Genomic DNA, 15,805 nt, shown 5'->3' with positions numbered 1-15,805 from the left:
CTAAGAAGCATGTCTGAAACAGAGAGATACACCCAGGGTAAAGATAAGAGACCAAAGCAGAATTTATTTTGTTTCAGCTGAAGCAAAGAAAGCAGGGGTAGCAATCATGATCTCAGACAAAGCAAAGCAAAAATAGACCTAATTAAATGAGATAAGGAAAGAAACTACATCTTCCTAAAAGATAACATAAACAATGAAGTAATATCAATACTAAGAATATATGAAATAAGTGGTATGGCAACTACATTTTTGAAGGAGAAATTGAATGAGTTACAGGAGAAAATAGAAAATAAAACTACTTTAGGGGCACCTAGGTGGTGTAGTGGATAGAGAGCTGGCCCTGGAGTCAGGAGTACCTGAGTTCAAATCCAGCCTCAGACACTTAATTGCTTAGCTGTGTGCCCTTGGATAAGCCACTTAACCCCATTGCCTTGCAAAAAAAAAACTACTTTAGTGGGGGACCTCAACTTTCCCCTCTCAGAACTAGAGAAAGTTAACCAAAAAAAGAAAAGGAAGGAAGGAAGGAAGGAAGGAAGGAAGGAAGGAAGGAAGGAAGGAAGGAAAGAAGGAAGATGGAGAGAAGGATGGAGGGAAGAAGAGAAGAAGGAAAGAGGGAGAGAGGGAGGGAGGTGGGAGGGAGGAGCAAATGAGGGAGGAAGGGAAGGAGCTAGGAAAGGAGGGAGGAAGGGAATAAGGGAGGGAGGAGGAAGGAAGGAAAGAAGGAAGGAAGGAAGGAAGGAAGGAAGGAAGGAAGGAAGGAAGGAAGGAGAAAGAAGTTAATGACAAATAAATTTCTGGAAAAGTTAAATGTGATAGATCTCTGGAAAAAATTGAATGGTGATAGAAAGGTGTGTTGTTGTTGTTGTTGTTGTTTTGTCCTTCATTCTTGAAGAAGACCATGACACCAGGGAGGTGATGCTAAGAAAAGTATATACATATATGTGTATATATATGTGTGTGTGTGTATATGTATGTATATATATCTATATCTCTTTTTATCAGCAGTGCATAGCAGCCACACAAAAACTGACCATGTATTATGACATAAAAACCTCATAGTCTAACATAGAAAAGTAGAAATAATAAGGGTATCCCTTTCAGATCATAATGCAGTAAAAACTACATCTAATCATTGCCAATGAAAAGAGATTAAAATTTAATTGGAAACTAAATAATCTAAAACTAAAAACATAAGTGGATCAAAGAATAAATCCATAGATACAACTGACAATTTCATTTAAAAAATGAAAAGAATTAGACACCAAATCAACCTTGGTGGGATGTAGCCAAAGTGGTCCTTAGGGGAAAAATTTTATCTGTAGTCACTTCCATCAATAAATAGAGGGAAAGTGGATCAATGAATCGGGCATGCAGCTAAAAAAGCTAGAAAAAGGACAAATTAAAAATCCTCAATTAAATACTACATTGAAAATCCCGAAAATCAAAGGAGATATTAAAAAAACTGGAAGAAAAACCAATGAAGTAATAAAATTAGAAGATGATTTTTATGAAAAACCCAATAAAACAGATTAAGCCATTAGTCAATTTGATTAAAAAAAGGAAAGAAACAAACCAAATTACTTATATTAAAATGAAAGGGATAAATTTACCACTGAAGAAGAAAAAAAAATTAAGACATTGTTCGGAGCTATTTTGCCAAATATATGCCAACAAATTTAACAATGTAAATGAAATGTATTAATATCTACAAAATCACAAATTACCCAGATTAATAGAAGAAATAAAATACTTAAATAACCTCATTTTAGAAAAAAAAATGGAACAAGTCATCAATGAACTACCTAAGGAAAAAATCCCAGGCTCAGATGAATTCACAAGTGAATTCTACCAAACATATGATGAAAATTTAATCCCAATACTATGTAAATTATTTGAAAAAATAAGTGGAGGCCTACCAAATTTCCTTTACATCACAAATATGGTGGATATATCCAAACAAGGAAGAGTCAAAGAAAGAAAATTATAGACCAATTTCCATAAAGAATAAAAATGCAAAATTTTTAAATAAAATAATAGCAAAGAGATTATAGTAAAATATGAAAGGTATACATTATGGCCAGTTGGGATTTATATAAAGAAGGTACCATAAATATCATCATAATTGACCATATCAGTAGCAAAACCAATAGAAATCATATTGTTATATCAATAGATATAGAAAAAGACTTTGACAAAATACAGTACTCTTTCTTAATAAAAACACTAGAGAGCACAGGAATAAATGGAGCTTACCTTACAATGATTTGTAATGTTTATCTAAAACCATCAGCAAGCATTATCTCTAATGGTGATAAACTCCAATATTATCAGGGTGAAGCAAGGATGCCCATTATCATCTCTATTATTTAATATTGTACTAGAAATGTTAATTATAGCAATAAGAGAAGAAAAAGAAATTGAAGGAATTAAAACAGGCAATCGGAAAACAAAACTATCAGTCTTTGCAGATGCTATACTGTTATACTTTAAAAAATCCTAGAAAATCAACTAAAAACGACTTGAAATTGTCAACTCTAGCAAAGTTGCAAGATATAAAATAAAGCCACATAAATCACCTGTTTTTATATATCACTAACAAATGCCAGCAGTAAGATAGAAAGAGAAATTCTTTTTAAAATAACTATAGATTTTTTTTCTCTCATCACATTCAACTTAGATCAGTGTATACCATGGAAACATTGTGAAGACTAACAGACTGCCTTCTGGGGGGGCGGGGAGGAAGATTAGGGGAAAAATTGTAAAACTCAAAACAAATTAAAACAATAGTATACTAAAAAAAATAAAATAAAATAACTATAGATATATCAAATACTTGGGAATCTACCTGACAAGTCAAACCCAAGAACCATATGATTATATCTATAAAACACTTTTCACATAAATAAAATCAGATCTAAATAACTGGAAAAATCTTAGGTGCTTATGGGTAAGTGGAAGCAATAGAATAAAAAAGACATTTCTACTTGATCTATTTATTCACTGCCACACCAATTCAACTATCAAAAGTTATTTTATAGATTTAGAAACAAGAATACTAAGCCATCCGGAGAACAAAAGCTCAAGGATATCAAGGGGAAATCAATGAAAATATTGAAAGAAGGTGATCCAGTTGAACCAGATCTCACGATGTATTACTAAGTGGTAATTGTTGAAACAATCCGGTACAGGCTAAGAAAAAGAGCAGTGGAGCACTGGAATATATTAGACACAAATTACCTTTTAATAAATGACCAAAATATAGTAGTGATAAACCCAAAGATTCAAGCTTTTGGAACAAAACTTCATTATTTGAAAAAGACTACTGGGAAAACTGCAGAACAGTATGGCAGAAACTAGGTATAGACTAACATCTCACACCAGATACCTGCACAAACTTTTAACCACTAAGTTCTCCAGTCTGCTAATACTGGGTTTCCTATACCTGTGAAATCCTAGATGCCAGAATCATCTCCAAAATATTAACTTCACGTGAGTAATTCACATGGAATTTTAACCTCACATGGAATAATAACCTCACAGGGGTAGCTAATATCAGGAAACCTAGAGAAAGGCCTCAAGAAAGTTGAGATTTAGTTTCTCAGGAAGGGTGAGATGAAGACATGTGATCTGTAATATTTAAGGGAATCTCTAGCTATGAGATCACAGATCTGTTGAAGAATGGAAGTAAGCTTCCCTCTCAGGATTAGCTTGAGACACAAATGAGCTAATAACTGTAAAATGCTTTGCAAACTTTAAAATTCTATATAAATTTCAACATTACTATATGAATTTAGCAACTAGCACACACACATACACACACACACACACACACACACACACACACACACACACACACACCCTTGTACCCCCAAAATAGCTACTCCAGGTTAAGCAATATGGATCTCTCCATACTCAAAATAGTAGCTCTTGGGTAAACCTAGAACTCATTTGTACAAATGAGCCCTCATTGTGTGTTGATTTTAATTAGTCAGCCAGATGATACAATTAGAAAAAGAAAGCATTTAATAAAAGACTATAATAGAAAAGAAGTAATAATACATTTCTCCCATAAACCTGAGGCACACTCTCCCTCAAGTATACAAATCATTAGCAGGAAGATTGGGTAGAGATGGGGACCATACATGAAAAGAAAACATGAAGAGGACACATGTGGTCAAGGCATCTTCTCAGTGATCAGTTCATGCTTCTTATGAGGGCATTTGATGTCCCCTCTTGATGTCATTTTCTTATTCTAACTGTATCTGATCCCTATTGGATGTTGTACCTCCACATTCAAGGGAAAAGACCTATGACTCTAGGAAGAAAGTCTGAATTATGGCATTATGAAAAAAGATGCTGCTTGACCCTTATCTCTCCTTCTACCTGCCTAGAAAAGAGATTTTAGAATAATGTTCTGCAGAGGTTATATGCTTAAAGGAAAGAAAGGATTGAATTTGAAGTTGGAAGAGATCTGAGTTTAAATCTCTCTTCTAACATTTATTAGCTGTGTGGCCATGACTACTCAATTATCCCAAGCCTCAGTCTTCCATCTCTGGAAAAATTATTTTAATGTCTGTCTTACCTATGTCACAGATGATCATGAGACTCAAAAGGACAGGCTTTGTAAACTTGATTGGACCACAGAAATGTCCCTTAGTAGTCTATCAGTAGAAGGATCATTAAAAGAACTGAAAACGTTTAAGCTGGGGAAGAGAAAACTTAGGGATCTGATAGATGCCTTCAAATGAAATCCAGCCTATTACACCTTAGATCAGAGGGTACACCTAAGGAAGTTACAGAAGTAGATTTAGAATCAATGCCAGAAAAAGTCTCCAAATGAAATTTGGCTCTAAGTGTAAGGTGGTGAGCTCTCCATCCCCAGGGTTATTTAAGCATAAGCTCGATGAGCACTTGTTAGGGTTGTCTGGGCAAGTCACATAACCTCTGGTTATTTGCAAAGTGAGCAGGTGGGTCTACAATCTCTTCCATCTCTAAATCTATGAAAGGGCAGGGACAGGGGCAAGAGATCATCCTGGTATGAATCGATTCTACCTTAGGGGAAACTTAGAATTAACCAAATTATTCTTTATTTCATTCTGTTTCCCATCCCAACCCCCTCTTTGCTTCCCTTAGAAACAGGCTGCTTGAACTTTGTCCCTGCTCTGGGCCAAAAAGAATTTCATTTCTTAAATTCTGTTTATTAAATTCAAGCCATTGCTTTTGCCAATGCAAAGTTTAGGGAGGAAAATTACTGTAAGGAAAAAAGAGATGTGATTTGTGCCTGGGATATAAAGCTAGAAGGGACAGCAGAGGTCACATACTACAACTGGCTCATTTACTAGAGACTTGGAAAGGGAAATGATGTATTCAAGGTCACCTCCACAAGGAAGGAAGGGCTAATGTCAGGGTTCAAGCCCAGATCACAGAATCCTAGATTCTCTACCTGGATGGAGCTCCTGAGATCATCCAGTCTAACCCATCCCTGGACAAAGGTGTCTACCAATACATGCCCAAAAGGTGTTGATCCTGAGCATAGCGCTTACTAAATGTGGACTGATGGAAAGATCCAGATTTTGCTCAGATGTTTGCCCTACACCTCTGAGGATACCCTTTCCACCTTGGAAGGGCTCACAAAGCTACTCTCCCCTTCCATCAAGCCTGAATTTACTGCATGGTATCTCCCAATCATGAGGGATATCCTAAGTCATTTAAGGACTTTATTCTCATTTTGTGGGGAAGTTGTGCATGGTTCCACTGAAGCCTCATGGAAATCACTGAGATTGGGGTGGGGAGGAACTGAGGGGTCGAGGCCCCTCTGATGTCCCACCTTCTACAAGAAACCTTTTCCTGCTCCCCTTCATTCTAGGACCCTCTCATTGCTGGATGGAGCATATTTGCCCACAGCCGTTGGCAAGCTCCCTTAGGCGGGAACTCCTTGAGGGTGGAATCTTGATATTCTTGATAGGATTTCTTGATTTTCCCAGGGCTTAGCACATAGTAGGTCCTTAACCAAAGCTGACAAGAGCTATTCTAACCTCTTCATTACACAGGTAAGGACACTGAGATCCAGAGAGGGAAAGGAACTTGGCCAAGGTCACACAAATAAGTGGCAGAAAGGGAACTCAATTCTCTGATTCCACCCATGGGCTCCATATATCAGGAGGACCTCTGTAGCCTCTCTCTCTAATTGAGTGGTTCCTCCCAGAACTGCCATTTTGAGGAAGACAATTGAGCCAGCTCTGCCTTCATTTCTCTCCAGGCTGATGGTACCTTCATCTCTTCCTCACCTTCTCCCTTTCATGTGTTTTCTTCCCTCATTAGAATGGGGACTGTCTGAGGACAGGAACTGTCCTTCTTTCTACTGGAATTTCTGTCCCAAACTCCTAGGACACAGTGAGCAATTAATAAATGTTTATTGACCGGACTCAGCTTGAAGAGGCGTGGCCGGGATCCCAGTTCTATCTTCCAAGTCTCAAAATGGTTTTGATCCTCTTCTTGTCTCAGTTGTCAGAGGCATCCAAGTCGGTCTATATATGTGAAAAACGACCTACCCATTTCTCTAGAGCAACCCTGTAAAGCAAATATTTATCTCCATTTTGCAGATGAGAAAACTGAGGCCCAATTCTAACCAAGTGAGTAAAAATTTTACCAAATGAATGAATGAACGAAAAGGCATCAATAAGCGATGAGTGCAAGTTAAGAGCTGGGATACAAAGCATTTAATTAAAAAAGTGAAGAAAGTCACTGCCCTCAAGTAGCTTATATTCTCGTTAAGAGACACAACCAACACATGAGGGAGGGATTTTGGAATGGAACTGGTGTGACACAGACATATAACCACGCATACCCCATCTAGGAAATCAGGGCCCCAGAGCAAGGATTGAAGAAAAACATACACACACACACACACACGCACACACACACACACACACACACACACACACACACACAAACAATGCTGCTAGGCTGTTCATCCTTCCCCAAGAGATGTACAGACCAGGAGACTGACAGACAGACAGATAAATAAATAATCAGGTAGATAGACATAAAGACAGATAGATAGGCAGACAGATAGACAGACATAAAGGCAGACAAACATAAATACATAGACACATAGAGAGACATACAAACAGACAAGCAGACAGGTAGATCAATAAATAGTAACAATCAATCCGACCTCAGACACTTAATAACGACCTAGCCGTGTGGCCTTGGGCAAGCCACTTAACCCCATTGCCTTGCAAAATCTAAAAAAAATAAAATCAAATAAAAATAAATAAATAAATAGTAACAATTAGTTGCTTGATATTTCCTCTATCAATTAATCAATTAATCTTGATTAGTTTTTACAAAGGAATATTTACAAAGAAGATATAGTAAGACCCAAAATGTGAAAACATTTAACCTTAGAGCATACTGTCCTCTAACACTCCTGTTCCTGGGGAAGACTAGACTACCAACCATTGTCCCCACCAAGTTCACTTCCGAGAGTACCACAACCAATGGATGAGGCTCTTCCTTGATTGGAGGGCTGGCATCTAGCTTACTAAGATGATCTCTGACCATTCTGAGTAAAGCAGGTTGCCCCTCAGAGCTGGCTTCTCCCTGGGTTTGACTGCTTCACTACAGGCAAACTCTGCCATTCCCAGACCTCTGATGGTTCATTGGACCCTTTAAAGCTCATGAAGTCATAACTGGGTCTGTATATATCTCTTTTAGTCATTCATCTATGATCAGGCATGTGTCACCATCACAGCATGCAAAGGATAAAGGGCAGCCCCATGCATTCAGTCACATAGTAACCAGGTCAGAGAGAGGATTCAAAGCCCCTTCACCAGCCTAAGAACCATACTTCTTTCTCCTCACTCAAAAGCCATAAGAAAAAAGAGTTGACTCTTCTCTATTTATTCTTCTGGTTTGCACACTCAGGTATACCTCAGTGTCCAGTTGGAATGATTTTTATCTCTGTGAAATCACCAACAGAACCCAGAACCCTTTGTTAAGTATTGTGAATGCAAAGAAAAGAAACAGTCCCTGAACTGGGGGACAGAAAGAGGGTGCTTTCCATTATCCAACACCCCATTTTCCCAGAAATAGCCTCCCAAGCTTCCACTTGAGTTGGCAGTAGACCAAGGTCTGAGATTCCATTGGCCAACCCTCCATTAAATAGGGATAGTAATGGGGAGGGCAGACTAAGACACCATTTCTAGTAACAATAGTAGAATTGATTTGAATATGAATAGTGCAATGGAAGAGGTATGGGGAAAGAGGAAGGACTAGAAGAGAAAAATCTACATACATATCCTTTCATTTGATGGAAATTGGAAATGTTGCATTCAGTTGTCAGATCCCAGTAGTGATTTTACCTAATTCTCTTTGTTATTGTAGCACCTTCGACTCATGGCAGGGGGTTCATTGAGTTAGTGGGAAGGGGGTGGGGACAGTGGTTTGAGAAGTGATCTAGAAATGATTAAAATGTTTTAAAAAATCAATTGAAACTTTTAAATCAATTGACAAGAATTATGAAGTACCTGCTATGTGATAATAACTCAGTTAAGAGAAGGGTTACAACAAAAGACAAAGAAAGGTCCTTGCCCTCAAGAAGAACCAAAGTTTCATGGAGGAGACAAGATGTGAATAACTAAGAGCATATAAGACAAAGAGTGGAAAGATCATCCTAGAAGGGGAGGCCCATATGGATGGGGGTGACTAGGGAAGGACTCCTGCAAAAGATGGCATTTGTGGTGAGTCTTGAAAGATGTTAGGGATAGTAAGAGGCCAAGGTGAAGAAGAAAGGCATTCCAGACATGAGGGATGGGCAGTACAAAGGCAAAAAGATGGGAAATGGAGTATCATTACTAAGTAATAGCAAAGGAAGACCTCATAGAACCAGAGAAGAAAGATTTCAATACACAGATGAAGAGGGTATGATAGAAGAAGGAAGGAAGACTGGAGGAAGCTATGAAAGAGCTATTTGTTCCATTTGGAAGGAGCATAGAATATGGGCCAATGAAGAGAGAAAGAAGTTGAAACACACCACAACCCCACCATGTGGCATATTACAAAGAGAGATCAGAACAGACTGTGCAGGATCTTGTTTTCATTTTTTACTTTTGTTTTTAATGATTTCTGTACTTATTTCCACATTACTACAATAATCTTGTGAAAGTAAACATAAACCCCCCTCCTTCAAAGAGAAAGAGAAGCCTCAAGAGAAGTGAAATGAAAGAAAAATAATGTGCTTCGGTCTGTGTTCAGTTACCAGCAGCTCTGTCTCTTGGGTGGTTGTGCAGCTTCTCTTAATGCAGACTAAAGAGTTTGGATTTTATTCTCTAGGCACTAGGGAGCCATGAATGTTTATTGAGCAGTGCCTTTATAGCCTGTATCTTAGGAAGATTATTTGGGCAAGTTGCCCTTCCTAATTGTTGATTATATATCATAGGCTCCTTCTGGAAGTATCATCTGTACTCAGGTGAACCACCACATGGAGGATGGACTGCAATTACTCCCAAGTCTATAGCCTTACCCAGGTTTGCTTTTGCTCCACAATCAAAGTTAAATGGACCCATTTTCCAGATCAGACTTTTAAAGGGATTGAGCCAAGTTCATTCACCTAACACATGGTAGAGGGAGGATCTGAAGCCAGTTCGTAAGACTCCAAGTTAGAGTTTTTCCCACTGCACACCATACCACTGTTGTCTCTGAGATGGTGGCCAGTACAAGTGGAGAGGAGAGACTGATGTCTGGGATGTAGAGTATTTAATCAGAACACAAGAACTAAACTACAACCTCCTTTAAAACTAATTCAAACCTACTTTGTTTCAAGACTCCCTTCTCACACCCACACCCTGTTGGTGGATGCCAAGCCAACTACAATCATCTCCGAGACAAGGAAAATGGTCCCCATCCCAATATTGACATTTCCCATAATAGTGATAATATTTTCCCCCATCAGCCAAGATCAAAATCGATGGTATTTGAGTAATTAAAGATTGATTTTAATTAAGTTTTGGAAGTCATATTCCTATGCTGAGAATCTGAGCACCACCGTGGCAGAACTCAGTAACAAAGGAGTCCAGTTCCTTACTGGACTGTGCTGTTTTAGGAATATAGTAAAGAGGAAGGATGGGAAAAGGGAGGTAGCGGAGAGATGGTGAGAATTGGAATTTATGAAGCACCTGCTGTTGTTTTTCAGCCTTTATCTGATTCTCTGTGACCCCATTTGGAGTTTTCTTGGCAGAGATACTGGACTGGTTTTTCATTTCCATCATTTCATTTTGCAACTCATTTTACAGAGAGGGCAAACATGGTGAAGTGACTTGGCCAGGGTCACACAGCTAGTAAATGTCTGAGGCTAGATCTGAACTCATGAATAATGAGTCTTCTTGACTCCAGGCCAGTGCTCTATCCTCAGTGGCACCTACTCCATGTGCTAAGCACTTTTACAAATATTATCTAATTTGATCTTAACAACCCTTGGAGGTCAATGTTGTTGTCCTCATTTTATAGATAAGGAAACTGAGACAAGCAGAGGTTAGTGACTAGCCCAGGATTAGCCTGAGAGCACATTTGAACTCAGGTGTTCCTAACTTCATATCTGACACTGCAAGATCCAGCTTCCTAGGAAAGAAAGCCTAGACAAGGCTAGGAGATGAAATCCCAGGATCTGGTGTTGAAAAGAAATTTTTATTTTTGAGCCTTGCCTTTGCTCAAAGAGGCAAAACTCAGAAAGAAAATTTAAAAAAGTTTATTAAAAACATCAAGACCAATGTGTTGGGTTGATCCCTGGGGTCAATGTAGGATTCAAACCACTGACAGCTTTTAAAGGTAACTTTTTGTAATAAGAAAAATAAATTCTGATAGATGTACGTATTCCAAAGGGATAGACCCCTGGCATTTCAGCTCCTCAGTTACATCCTAGGGATGATTTGTTTGTCCCTTGTGCTCAGAGAGGACCAAAATGCTTTCACTATATTAGGGTCAAGGTCTAGCTGTGGCTGATCAGACCAATATGAGTTTGAAAGCTTGGCCACAAATAGCCCATATGACCATTTGGGAGGCAGATATCTCTAAATTTATACATCTCACCCACAATTCTAGAGACTCCCTGAAAACAAACTAATATACCGATTAAATATTACCAGTCATGCCAAAATAATGGCAGTTATTATATGGAGTTCTATATGGGACCCCAGAGGTCATCTGATACATCCTATCCAATATACCCCTGATTCCAGTTTTGCTCCTAACACATAGTAGCCATCTGTCCATGGACAAGTCACTAAGCCTTCCAAAGGTCTTTTCAATTTTCCCCTCTGAAAAATGGGGATGATAATCCAGACAAGTCAACAAGAGTTTAAGAAGCATTTCCTATGGGCAAGGTACTGTACAAAATATCCTGATTTTCAAAAAAGGGAAGAGAATGGAGACTAAAGCCTGGAGGCCAGGGAGCTTGATATGCATTCTTGGGAGAATTCAATACTAGCTCAGTAAAGAGATGGTTAGTGAGAATCTTGAAAGGGGAGCAATGACTACAAAAAGCCAGGAGGACTTCATCCAATATAGGCCATTCCTGATAAATCTCTTTAACAAGATTATTAAAGTTAGACAGGGAGAAGAATGTCATGGAGGAAATAAGGCTTATTTTTAGCAGAGCTTTAAGTAAAAAATCATGTTCTATTCTTGCAGAGAAGATGGAGACAGACTTGTATTAGTTGTAGTTGTGGTTTGGCCATATCTGACTGTTCATGATCTCATTTGGAATTTTCTTGTCAAAGATACTGTAGTAGTTTGCCATTTCCTTCTCCAACTCATTTTAGAAGATGAGGATGTGACCTGTTAAGACTTAAATGTTACCTAGCCGTATGGCCTTGGGCAAGCCACTTAACCCCATTTGCCTTGCAAAAAAAAAACTAAAAAAAAAAGACTTAAATGACAAGTTAAGTGACTTGTCCAAGATCACAAAGCCACTATATGTCTGAGACTAAATTTGAACTCAGTTCTTCCTGACTGGGCCTGTTGCTCTGTCTGTTGCACCACCTAGCTGCCCCATGGCTTAGACTAGAATGCATTCAGATGCTTTCAGAATTCATTGACATCTCCAGGACTGCCTACCAGGGAATCTGTTCCTTACCCTACATGTGCTCCAGTCTCACATTTTTCAATTTGCATAAATGACGTGTTAATCAAGTGTATATATGACATCAAGTGGGCAGGGTCAGCCAACACACTGGAGGATAGAGTGAGGATCCAAATGATCTTGACAGGTTAGAATTTTGGAATGAATCTAAGATGAAATTCAATAGAGATCAATGCAGGGTCTTACCCTTAGGTACAAAAAGCATCATATTCATGTGTAGTATATAATATGGTGATTATCTGAAGAGATAACAATTGTTCTGAAAAAGATCTGGAGGGTCTGAGTAGATCACTAGCTCCATTTGAATGAAAATCAGACCAAGGAACTGCAGGTGTTTAGCCCAAGAAAGAGAAGGTTCAGGAAAGTTGATTGCATCTTTCCATATAGCCATAGGATTGGGTGTCAGTAAAGAAGAGGGATTAGCCCCAAGGGACAGGACCAGGAGTCATGAAGGGAAGTTACCAGTGGGTTAGTTTCTACTGGATCTTAGAAATAATTTCTTCACAATGAGAGGCATCTGCAAGCATAAGGAGCAGCCTTGGAGCTCACGAGCTCCTCCTCCTGGGAATACTGTGAGCAGAAGTTGTATGATCACTTAGGGGCCATATGGTGGTGGGGACTGCTTTGGTTTATGTAAGAGTTGAATGGGTTAAGAGCTGCAGTCCATTATATCCCATGTTTGGTGACTCTGCAGTGCTTCCTACCAGGGTGTTGGGAGACTCAAGAGAGGGAGATGGCATTTATATAGCACTGAATTTGTGTTAATATTCACTATTAATCTCATTTATTATTATGATTGTCCAGAAGAGCTCAAGTGACTAGTTCCAGGTCCCATCCCACCCCCAGGCAGCCCATTACCCTTTTAGATGTCTCTCAGCATCAGAAATTTCTTCCTGATCCCCAACCTCAGTTGGCCTCTTACAAAAAATTCTCCTTGCTGATTCTGTTTCTGCCCTCTAGGGCCAAATCCCTCTTCCATCAAATTCATCAAAGTCAGTGATTACCTCCCCTGCCAACACTCCTCCATCTTTTTTAACTGACACCTAGCATTGACTCTGCCTCCCTCATCTCCATTAGCTTCCTCCCTCAAAAATGGATTGATTGATTCCCAACAATTCACCCAACCCTATGGAACCAAGGAGATCATGTCTGCTTTCCCTTCCACAAGATAGAAGCTGAAATACTTAAAGAGGGCGGAAAAAACCACAGCCAGGATCCAAAGGGCTACCACAGATTCAAGCATGTGGGAGGTGGGTGAGTGGGTCCTCCCTAGGTCTTTTCTTTTCCAGGCAAAATTTGCCCACTTCCTTCCATTGGTGCCCATTTGAGATGAATTCTAGACCCTTCCCCATCCTGATTGCCCTCCTCTGCCTCACTTTCCAGTTGGTCAAGTGAGTCCTTAAACAATGGAGGCAAAATTGAAGCGATGACAAAGGAGTCTGGAGATATCACTCTCTTATGCTGGGAACCACATCTCTCTTAACAGAACCCAAGATGCCACCAGTCCTGTCATCTGCTCTGCCACACTGTGAATTCATGGTGAATTTGACATCCATTTCAACTGTCTCCCCACCTCAGTCTATCTTCCATGTGACTGTCAAAACAATCTTCCTAAAATGCAAGTTTAACCAGGTCATTTATCAGCCATACTCAATAAACTCCAGTGGTTCCCTATCACCTCTAGGATCAACTATGATTCTCTGACTTTTAAAGGCCTTTCTACCCTAACCTACCCTTCCACCTCTCCAGCTTCCTTACTATTCACAGCCCTTTCCATGTACTCTGAAATCCAGTGACACCAGCCTCCTGACTTCCTTATACAAGGCCTTTCATTTCTTGAGTCTAGGTATTTTCCCTTGCTGTGCCCCTTGTCTGGAGTGCCCTACTTCCTCATCTCCATCTCCTGGTTTCCCTGGCACCCTTCAAGTCCCAGTTAAAATTCTACCTTCTGTACAAGCCTGTTCCAATCCCTCTTAATTCTAGGGCCTTTCCTCTCAGATTATCCCTAATCTGTTCTTTCTATGGATTAAAAAGAAAATTCTATGTTTAGTTCTTTGCCCTGGTGAAAGAGGCAAAACTCAGCAAGAGAAAATTAAAAGGAATTTATTTAAAAAAAAGCACCAAGGCTGAGCTCTGTTGGTGGAATGGCCATGGGGATTACTTTCAAAGACAGTTTTTAGTAATAAGAACAGGACAATTCTGATAGTTCCACAATTGCAAAAGGACACGGACCATTGTGTCTCAGCTCCTTCCTCATTGTCCTATTACAGGGAAATATCAGAGATAAGGAGCGTGGCATGAAGACACAGATTACTACCTACTGATAACAGGGAGGGGATCGTTTCTAGGACACCTCCTCCAAATGATCTACATGTACCCAAAAGATAAGAAATAATTCAAGTCACTGACTCAGAACAAAATTTTAGATAGACAATAGATAGATAGATAGATAGATAGATAGATAGATAGATAGATAGATAGTTACTGAGTCAGTTCAGTTGTGTCCAACTCTGTGATCCCATTTGGGGTAGTGATTTGCCACTTCCTTCTCCAGCTCATTTTACAGATGAGAAAACTGAGGTAAATGAGGCTAAACAACTTGTCCAGGGTCACACAACTAGTAAGTGTCTGAGGTTGAATTTGAACTCAGGTCTTCCAAAGTCCAGGTCTGGCACACCATAGGTGGCAGAGAAGATAGAGTGCCAGAAGCAGAGTCAGATAAAATCCTGCCTCAGGTACTTACTAGCTATCTGACCCTGGCAAGTCACTTCACCCTGTTTGCCTCAATTTCCTCATCTGAAAAATGAGCCAGAGAAGGAAATGGCAAACCACTCCAGGATTGTTGCCAAGGAAACCCCTAAAGGGGGTCATAAAGAGTCAGACAACAAACATGAACATATCCAGAGGTTTCCCAGAATCAATTCTAAGTGGGGACATGTGGACCAAATCCAATTCCGATCTTTTGGATCAGTCCTGAAGATTGAACCTGGTCCAGGAACCCTGAACTCATCTGTAAATTGAAGGAGTTAGAACTGAATAGTCTCTAAGGACACTTCCAACTCAGAGAGTTGGGAAAGGATCTCAAGAGTATACCCTATATGCAATTGCAATTCCTAAACCACTTTGTAGATATCTATGAGATTCCTAAGAGGCAGCTTAGTTACAGTGGCATTGGATTGAAGTCAAGAGACCTGAGTTCAAATCCCTTTTTTGTCACTTACTACCTCCTCACCTGTAATCCTCTCAGTGGGTTCGATTAGATACCCTCAAAGGTCCCTTCCAGCTCAAAGTCTATTCAGCCCCTGGTTGAAACCTGGACCATCCCAATGACCTGAAGGACCTCATTATCAAGAAGCCGCTGATCCTATTGGACAGAATAAGAGAGAATGCCCAACTTTCCCCCTTGTGAGGAAGTAGGAATGTCCTTTAAATATTGAATATGACAGGATAAGAAAGATACTAATGCATCTACTTGGATTTTCTTCTTAGATCCTGTAAAAGATGCAGGAACCCTATAGGAAGCTCTAAGGTTTGCATTATGTACATTAGCTCAATTCATTCTGGCTAAAACCCTTCAAGGTAGGTGCAGATGAAGAAAATGAGGTTCAGGAAAATTGAATGACTCGGCTAGAGTCATACAGCTAGAAAATAGATTAGGCAGGATTT

This window comes from Macrotis lagotis, chromosome X (genome assembly GCF_037893015.1).
Source record: "Macrotis lagotis isolate mMagLag1 chromosome X, bilby.v1.9.chrom.fasta, whole genome shotgun sequence".
In the NCBI taxonomy this organism is placed as follows: Eukaryota; Metazoa; Chordata; class Mammalia; order Peramelemorphia; family Peramelidae; genus Macrotis; species Macrotis lagotis.
The sequence above is the reverse complement of the archived record's forward strand: the minus strand, read 5'-3'. Positions refer to the sequence as shown.